The 10,285-nt window shown below is 34.9% G+C and overlaps 1 long non-coding RNA gene across 1 annotated transcript in view; it reads right to left on the reverse strand.

Moving 5' to 3' along the window:
* LOC112427438 (uncharacterized) overlaps window positions 1-7,297 on the reverse strand; it is a 160,963-nt gene extending 153,666 nt beyond the window's left edge. The window contains exon 1 of the long non-coding RNA XR_011614891.1: window positions 1,691-7,297. This is a non-coding gene — a long non-coding RNA (uncharacterized lncRNA). The remainder of the gene's footprint in view (window positions 1-1,690) is intronic.
* Window positions 7,298-10,285: the final 2,988 nt, after the last annotated feature.

Raw genomic sequence — 10,285 nt, forward strand, 5'->3', positions numbered from 1 at the left:
AACATTTAGGTTGAACTTTTAGGATGAAGGCTTAGACTCAAATTTAGGTTAACCTTCTCAATTTATTTCTCCCAATTGCTTCGACTCATACTCTTTCCTCCATTTTTTTTTTAAGTTTGTTTCCTTTAGAATTGAATCTACTGTGTTTACCCTCTAATTGCTCCCCCAAATGCATCTCAGGGTTTGTTCTAGTACCATAATTTAATGAAAAGGCTTTAAAAAATAAAATGGACCCTTGTTTTACGCATTCATTTATCATGAGCTGATTTGATAAGCATTTACTGAACCTTGCTAGCCATTCAGAATACGTGTGATGACAATATATGTGATAAAAATTGTGAGCACATTTTCCAATTTTATAATGCTAAAGGCTTTATACCTTAGAAAATATTTAATTAATATAAACAGCTTTATTTTTAACTTAGATATGAAAAACAAGAATACACATGTCATAGTCTCAAAAAATGACTTAGCAAATAGAAAATGTGTCTTAGTAGGGATGAAATATTGGTAGAAAAGAAGTGAGTTATATAATAATTGGGAAGAATTTTTTTATCAACGAGATGAAGGTATAGAATAATCAACTAAAAGAAAAATATAATAAAATATTATATAGATTTATATAAAAATGTTATTTGGCAAATTTCCCATCTAGGGGTTCCATATGTGAAGAAAAAAACATGAAGTCTTTAGTTCTTAGATGTCGTCTTTGTTCCTCCACATCCTTGTTAATAAAAAAAAAAAAGAAAAAAAGCTTAATTGTAATAAATAAACCTTTCTCATAGTATTGGGCTCAGCCTCAAAGCTGCAGTCCCCAAAAGGCAGACTCTCTGAGGCCTTTGCTTTGCCCAATACACTGCTTCTCCCTCCAACAGACCTTTTCTTAAGGTCCCATGACTCACCTTCAGTCAGGACAGCTCACTCATGCACAAGTCTAGACCTGAGTTGGGCACATTTAAACAGGCAAAAATCAGAGGTCGCATGTAAATTCTGTCTCTTTTCATTTACTTGCTCAATGGATTTGTGTCCTGGCTCCCTTATTTGTGAAATGTAAGTAGGAATAGTGTTGTTGTGAGGATTAAGTGAAATGAACTGTGATGAACTGTGGAAAGATACTTTGAAAGATCATAAGGAAGCCAATAAAACTTAAGATAGTGCTGCTATCAGATCATCAACTTCTAAAAGCCAGAGTCTATGTTTTGTTCAGTGTTTCTTTTATCCACCACAGTGTCAGTACAATGCCTGGCCCAACATAAACCATAGAAACTTCCTGAGGGAATTAATGACTTTCACAAATACCATGTATTTCTCCATCTAAACCTTTAGCCAAGATAGATGACATCTTGTTGTGGTGCCACAAAACCCCAAAGTCTCAATAGTTAACTCAATGTAAGTCTATTTAATCCTAAGGCAAAGCCTCAATGACTCAAAGCCTCAAACCCCAATGACTCAAAGGCAGGCATTCTCCTTAGAGTTAAAAATCTATGCTGTTTACAGCTGATGAGGTTTCCATGTAACATAGGCCCCTCCATAAAAAAACAAAACAAAACAAAACAAAAAACTGGGAATCAGGAGGGCTTTTTCTGTGTGTCAGTTTGGAATAGACAGTGACATATCACTTCTACTCACATTCCACAAACTATAACTAAATGAACAGACCCACCAACTGGCTGGGAGTGAAGTCACTTACCTGCCAAGACAGAGCACTCACATGGGTGAATAATTAGAAATGCTGCCCTGTTAGACATGGTGTCCATGACAGTTCACTAGGAGTCTTTGAAAGAAAACACACAGAGATGTGAGTTCGGTCTCATTCTAATTAACCTTAGTTTACTACTGAATGACTGTTTTGTTGCTTATCATATTTATACCATAACTGATAGTGTATATTTTCTAGCATCTAAGAATAGGGGATAACATTCCCAAAAAATTCTAATAGGGGAAAGTAAAAGAAATCAAACATTTACTTAGCCAGAGACCTTTTTTTTTAATACCAAAAGTGTAATGTGTGATTTCAAGGTTTTATGGGAGTACAGATAATGAGGGAATGGAAGATGCTTATATGTCTTGGAATAAAAATATAAATGTCCAGTTTTTTACTGGTTTTACAAAGTAATAAAAATAAAATCCTCGATCATTTTATCGGGTTAAAGTGGGGCAGAGAGAGTCAATGACAGGGCAAAAACAAACTTAACTTCTACTGAGCACCTTTCCAGTTACTTCCATGTATACTGGTCCATGCTTAGTGCTATTTTTTTTTATTTTATTTTGCTAAGAAACAAACAAACAAATAAAAATCCAGTGTTTAAATCTAAGTTTGTTTGTCTTTCAATTATGCAATATGCCTTCTCTATAGGAGGGTGTATGGTGACATCTTTAGCCTGTAAAAGGAGACTCATCTGGTTAAAAAAAAAATGCTCCCAGAGTTTTGAAGACAGCTGTGTCATAGCTGTCGAAAAATCAAGGATATAATCAAATACAGACATCTTGGATCAATAGTACTTAATAGAACTATAAAGAAGAAATCAATGTTTGGAAATGAAAGTCATTCTTTATAGAGGAAACTTGATTTTTATGTACACATAAAAATACATGTGCAAATAATGGAAAGTCAAGGTAAACATATTTACCAACACACACAAAGCCCATAAATGCTCTGACAATCTTCCTTTAGTAAAAAGACAAATCTATCACATTCAATCAATAACATCTGTGAGAGGAATAAATGATTCACAGTAATACCAAATTGTGACTGCATCTGTCAGTCACCGCTGAATAAAAATGTGCCTTCATTCAAAGCTGGGGCTGCAATTAGATGTCCTCTCCTTTTATTACAAATCACTATTTGAGTGGGCCGAACTGGGTTATGTTTTACTTTCTACTTTTCTTAATAATTGTTTGCTTATTAGTCCCAAGATACAGTCTCTAATATAGTTGAATTCATTTGAGAATTAAATGTACAAAGAGAATATATAGCTAAAACTATTCAAAGACTTCCAATATGTTGATAGGAAGAAATATGTTCCTGATATGTATATGTACGCATGTGTACCTATATCTCACATCATAATATATCAATTACCTTTCAGAATCACAGATTCAATAGTTCCCAGAGTTATCTTCTGTCTGAAGTACTAAACAGCCTTGGCAGCATGAGATAATTTTAAAGGTTTTTTTTTTTTTTTTTCCTGTCTTTTTTTTTTTTTAATTTATTTATTATTATTATATTTTAAGTTGTAGGGTACATGTGCATAACATGCAGGTTTGTTACATATGTATACTTAAGAAATAGACCTTAATTCTTCACTTAACAACATGGAAAACGTTTTCTAGGGACAAATAATTCCTAACTTCATAAATTCTCAACATATTTTCTTGAACTTTGGCCAGGACTAAAGTGATATTTTTACTCTTGTTGGCATTCTATAAGCAACTGGCAGAAGAAATATTTTTCTTACAAATATACAAAAATTAACTCAAGATAGATTAAAGACTTAAGTATAAAATCCAAAACTATAAAAACCCTGAAAGACAACCTAGGCAATACCATTCTGGACATAGGCATGGGCAAAGATTTCATAATGAAGATGCCAAAAGCAACAAAAGCAAAAATTGACAAACAGGATCTAATTAAACTAAAAAGCTTCTGGGAAAAGGTGATGGACAGAAGACAGGGCTGACATGCAGCTCCCACTTGGATGGACAGAACAGCATGTGGAGATTCATGCCATGGACTTTTGCTCCAGGAACCACTGCAGAAGTGTACCAGCTTCATAAATGAAGGAAAGATAAAATCTTTTTCTCAGAGAAACAAATTCTGAGAGAATTTACCGCTATCATGCCAGCATTACAAAAAATGCTCACAGGAGTTCTAAATCTTGAAACAAAACCTCAAAATACACCAAAATAGAGCCTCCTTAAAGCAGAAATCTCACAGGGCCTATAAAACAATAATACAGTGAAATAAAACACAAGGTATCCAGGCAACAACTAGCACAATGAATAAAACTGTACCTCACATCTTAATACTAATGTGAATTTAAATAGTCTAAGTACTGCACTTAAAAATACATGATGGCAGAATGGATAAAAATCCACCAACCAAGTATCTGTTGTCTTCAAGAGACTCACTTAAGGCATAAGAACTCACATAAACTTAAGGTAAAGGCATGGAAAAGGTATTCTATGATAAGTGAGCAGGAGTAGCTATTCTTATATCAGACAAAACAGACTTTAAAGCAACAACAGTTAAAAAAGACAAATAAGAAAATTATATAATAATAAAATGCCTTGTCCAACAGAAAAATATCACAATCCTAAATATATCTATATATATACACACACACACCCCTAATATGGGAGCTCCCAAAATCATAAAACAATTACCACTAGCCATAAAAAATGAGACAGATGTCAACACAATAATGGTGGGGGACTTCAATATTCCACTGACAGCACTAGACAGGTCATCAAGACAGAAAGTCAACAAAGAAACCATGGACTTAAACTATGCCCTAGAACAAATGGACTTAAAGTTATTTGCAAAACATTCTACCCAACAACTGCAGAATATACATTATTTTCCTCAGCACATGGAACATTCTCAAACATAGATCATATGACAGGCCACAAAGCAAGTCTCAAAAAATATAAGAAAATCAAAATTATAGATCACAGTGGAATGATACTGGAAATAACTCCAAAAGGAACCCTCAAAACTATACAAATACATGGAAATTAAATAATCTGCTTCTGAATGGTCTTTGGGACAACAATTAAATCAAGATGGAAATTAAAAAAATTCTTTGAACTGAACAATAATAGTGACACTACTTATCAAAACCTCTGGGACACAGCAACAGTGGTGCTAAGAAGAAAGTTCATAGCATTAAATGCCTATGTCAAAAACTCTGAAAGAGCACAAATAGAAACTTTCTGTTTCTTAATTTTTTTTATCTGCAGACTGTGAAAAATATAATATCCACTCTACTAACATGAAGAGTTAGTGAAATGAGACACACTATAAATAATAAATCACAACCAGTATCAATTTTACTAGTAATTCAAAATGCAGAGGCAATATCAAGACTAGATAAGCACTCCTTCCATAAAGATGTCTGAGACTGTCAAGGCAGAATCTCAAATGTCCTTTGTCTTCTATGTAACAATGCCTTCTGGTTGAGACTAGACATATTAGTTGTTATATAAAACTTGAAGAAGAACATGTATTAAACAATAGGAGCCATTTGGTTATAAAATACCTCATTTTATGCCCTATGAATAAGATAGCTTATAAATACCAATACATCCTTAAAATAAGCAACCCAAACTGACCAAGTATACCCTGCTAAAAAACATTTCACAAATAAGGACTCATTTCTCTTTGCTAATAAATAGCATTTGTGTGTTTATCAGGATGTTTGGTTACTAACATGTTTGCAAGAAATTGTGGCTTGGTTAGTTTTTTCTTTCCTAGGCATCCCCACTGAGGGGAAAAATAGGTCACAATTTGGCTGATGGGGCTCTACTTCCTACTCCCCATTTGTGCTTTTAAAGATTAAATTAGTTAAAAACACATGATACATTTAAAGCAGCTTCTGCCACATAAGTACTCAAAGATATCATTTAATGTTAATATAATTATGGGTCTGATGTTTGTATTTGCATGTAATGGAAGGTAATTTAAAGTTTGAGCAGGGGTGTCATTTTTTACCTTGTGAATGTTGAGGAACAAGGAGAGGAATCTGATAACAAAAAGAAGAGAAAGAGAATTAAATAAACAGAAAAAGAAAGGAAGCCCATGTGGTCACCAGTAAGCAAAGGACAGAAAGGGAAACTGTTTTGAGTCTAAGATGCTTCTCAGTTATTAGCTGACATTTACATGGGACTGCTATTGTCTTCAAGAGTAATCACTGGATCTCTTCATAAATCTTATTTGACTAATACAGATGGATTTCCATTCACTCCTTCAAACAAAAGAGACTTGAGTGAAAATCTGGTTGCCTTGTCCTGGACACTCAACAGCCTACAGTGATTCAATAACAGCACTAAAAACTCAGCTGAAGTGGAGAAAGAGTATCCTCTCCTACAGCTAACAAGCATGCTGAACTATCTCATACAAAGATAATCAGATGAGCCCTTTCACCTTGGTTGGGAGCACATTAAGTTTACGTATAAAGTACAAAGTAGTCAGTTTTCTGTAAAATTCAAACTATTCTCAGTTTGTTTAGTTGACTATTTAAGTAATACTTCTCATCCAACTGATTCAATCAATTTCTCCATGTAATTTCAATTAGACTTTTAGTCAAATCCTGTAATTACCTCATCAGTGAACAAAAAAAATGAAAAATGAAATGAGATCATTTAATGGAGAAAGGGCAATCTTTTCAACAAATGCTGTTCAGAAAACTGGATATTTACATGCAAGAGAATGAAATTGAGGCCAGGTGTGGTGGCTCATGCCTGTAATCCCAGCACTTTGGGAGGCTGAAGACGGCGGAACACCTGAGGTCGGTACTTCAAGACCAGCCTGGCCAACATGGTGAAACCCCATTTCTACTAAAAATGCAAAAATTAGCCAGGCGTGGTGGTACATGCCTGTAATCCCAGCTACTTGGGAGGCTAAGGCAGGCGAATCGCTTGAACCCAGGAGGTGGAGGTTGCAGGGAGCTAAGATTGTGCCATTGTACTCCAGCCTGGGCAACAGAGCGAAACTCTGCCTCAAAAAATAAATAAATAAATAAATAAATAAATAAATAAAATAAAAAAGAATGAAGTTGGACCTTACTGATACCTTATGCCATATATAAAAACCAACTCAAAATGAATCAAAGACCTAAAGCTAAGACTTAAAACTATTACATTATCTTAGAACAAAACATGGGAAAAGCTTTATGACATTGGATTTGGCAATGATTTCTTGGATATGACATCAAAGCATAGGCCACAAAAGCAGAAATAAACAAAAGAGACTACATCAAAATTTAAAACTGTTGTGCATCAAGGGACACAATCAACAGAGTGAAAATATAACTTATAGGGTGGGAGAAAATAATTGCAAATCATTTCCCTGATAAGGGGTTAATATACAGAATGTATAAATAATTCCTACAACTCAGCAACAACAATAATGAATAACCTAATTTAAAAATGGGCAAAAATCTTGAATAGACATTTCTCCAGATAATACATATAAGTGACCAAAAAGCATGTGAAAAGATGTTTGACATCACTAATCTCTAGGAAAATGAAGGTAACACAATAAGATATCATTTCACACCCATTAGGATAGCTAGTATTAAAAAAAAAAAAAAAAAAGAACAGATGTTCACAAGGGTATGAAGAAAGTGTGCACTGTTGGTGAACATGTAAAATGGTGTAGCCAATATGAAAAACGGTTGAGGGGCACCTCATACAATTAGAAATAGAATTACCATATGATCTAGTAATTCCACTTCTTAAATGTAAACAAACTAAAAGGGGAGTTTCAAGAGACATTTGCACACCCATAGTCACAGCAGGATTATTCACAATAGTCAATAGGTACAAGTAACCAAATGTTCATTGATAGATGAATAAATAAATAAAATGTGATATATACACAATAGAATATTGTTCAGCGTTAAAAGGGAAGGAAGTTGGACACGTGCTACAACATGGATAAACCTTGAAGACATTACACCAAGTGAAATAAACCAGTCACAGTAAAACAACACTGTATGATTCCATTTGTATGAGGTACCTAGAGTAATCCAATGGATACAGACAGAAAGTAGAATAGTGATTGTCACGCTACTCAAAGGAATTGATTGATGAGGAATTGTTTAATGGGTACACAGTTTCAGCTTTGCAAGATGAAAAAGTTCTGTAGATTGCACAACAGTGTGAGTGCCCTTAACACTACTGAACTGTAGACTTAAAAATGGCTGAGATGGCAAAATTTATGTTACGTATTTTATCACAATTACAAATAGACAATACTTTAAGTAAAATGAAATATTATCTTACCTATCAAATTATCAGTTTAAATGATAGCACTAAATATATTAAAACATCCTGACTGTAACTATAACGTTTTATATATATACTGTGTATTTTATTTATGTGACACACACAATGCATGAATATAATAGCAAATATCTTCAGAAGAATTGTCTGTATTACTATCTCCACTTCTTTCCCGTTTGTCCTTTCTGCAGTCTTTCCTAGTCAGCCTGTCAGTCCACACCTTCACTGAAACTACTCTTAAACTCGACATCAAATTGTATGCTGCTAAGTTCAATTTGAGTTCAATTTCTAATCTTTGTTCTAGATCTTGCAGAAGGATTTGACATAGCTGATCATTTCCTGACTGAAAAACGTCTTCAATTTTCTATTTGTATTCCACACTCTTTCTGTTTTCCTTCTACTAAATTGACAATATTTTCTCAGTGTCATTTTCTAGTTACTCTTCGCATTTTCCGCTTTGAAATGTTGGATTACTACAGGACATGATTCTTGGAACATATTTTTTATTTTCTCCTCGTTCTCTTTCTAGGTGTATTTATTCCATTCTTTGGCTCTAAATCCCATTTGTATGCATGTGATTTCTCCGTTTATATCTCCAGACCATATTTCCTCTCTGAACTCCAGACTTGTATATCTCACTGCCTACTCCACATCCCAATTTGGATGTCAAGTACGCAACTCAAGACCAACATGTCCAAAACAAAACTTTTGCTATCCACTTTCTTCAACCACTTACCTCGCTAAGAAATGAAAACACCATTCAGGCAGTTGCTTGAATCAAGAACCTAGAAGTCATCATTGATTCATCTGTTTTTCTCAGCAGATTCTGCTGGTTCTATATTTAAAATACATTTAGAGTTAAATTACTTCTCATCACATTTATTTCTGGTCCAAGCAACTTTATTTTGCCGGCACTGATCAAGACCCTCCAAAGTGGTATTATTTTCCTTCTTCTCTTTCCTGCCTACAGTTTTATCTTCACCCAGCAACCCACATACTCTTTAACAATGGAAATCAGATCACGTTACTGTCTCACTAAATCCTCCCAGTAACCCCCCTGTAACACTAGAACAAAAGCCACAGAGGTCAGTAAATCTTCTGTGATACGCCTGGACCTAATTTTCTCTCGCTCTTATCCTGGCGTCCTCCACTCCGATCTCAGTGTGCTTTTGCAGTTCTAGCATGCCAATGTTTTCTGTCTCCTGGGTTTTGAACCTGCGTTTCCCTCTGCCTGCCATGTTGTCCCTATGATGTAAATGGGTTGTTCCTTCATCTTATTGATGTTTCTGCTCAAATGACACCTCGTCAAGAGGTCATCTCTGACCACCTTAATTAATACCATCCTTGTCATCACTTATGAGCTTCCCGTCCTGCTGTACTGTTGGCTCGCAGCACCTATCACCTCCTGAGATGATTTTACGTAATTTTTTGTTATTTTTATTTGTTACGTGCTCTATTAAAATCCAAGGTCAGTGACATGTTTATTCACCAGTGTTTCCTCAATGCCAAGAACAGAACTCAGACTATAGAAGTGTTCAATAAATACTTGTTAAACAAATGAATAAACACCAATTTTATGCAAACAAGTATTAAAATTTGAAAAGAAAAACAAAACAACAAAAAAACTTTGTTCTATACACATTTCGACGCTTTTAAAAATTGCTATAAGAATGCTGGTTCTGGATATTAGCCCTTTGTCAGATGAGTAGATTGCAAAAATTTTCTCCCATCCCATTACTGCGTATATACCCAAAGGATTATAAATCATGCTGCTATAAAGACACATGCACACATATATTCATTGCGGCACTATTCACAAGAGCAAAGACTTGGAATCAACCCAAATGTCCATCAGTGACAGACTGGATTAAGAAAATGTGGCACATATACACCATGGAATACTATGCAGCCATCAAAAAGGATGAGTTTGTGTCCTTTGTAGGGACATGGATGCAGTTGGAAACCATCATTCTCAGCAAACTATCACAAGAACAGAAAACCAAACACCGCATATTCTCACTCATAGGTGGGAACTGAACAATGAGATCACTTGGACTCGGGAAGGGGAACATCACACACCGGGGCCTATTATGGGGAGGGGGGAGGGGGGAGAGATTGCATTGGGAGTTATACCTGATGTAAATGACGAGTTGATGGGTGCTGACGAGTTAATGGGTGCAGCACACCAACATGGCACAAGTATACATATGTAACAAACCTGCACGTTATGCACATGTACCCTAGAACTTAAAGTATAATAATAAAAAATAATAATAAT

This window comes from Macaca nemestrina, chromosome 16, assembly GCF_043159975.1.
Source record: "Macaca nemestrina isolate mMacNem1 chromosome 16, mMacNem.hap1, whole genome shotgun sequence".
NCBI classification, from domain to species: domain Eukaryota; kingdom Metazoa; phylum Chordata; class Mammalia; order Primates; family Cercopithecidae; genus Macaca; species Macaca nemestrina.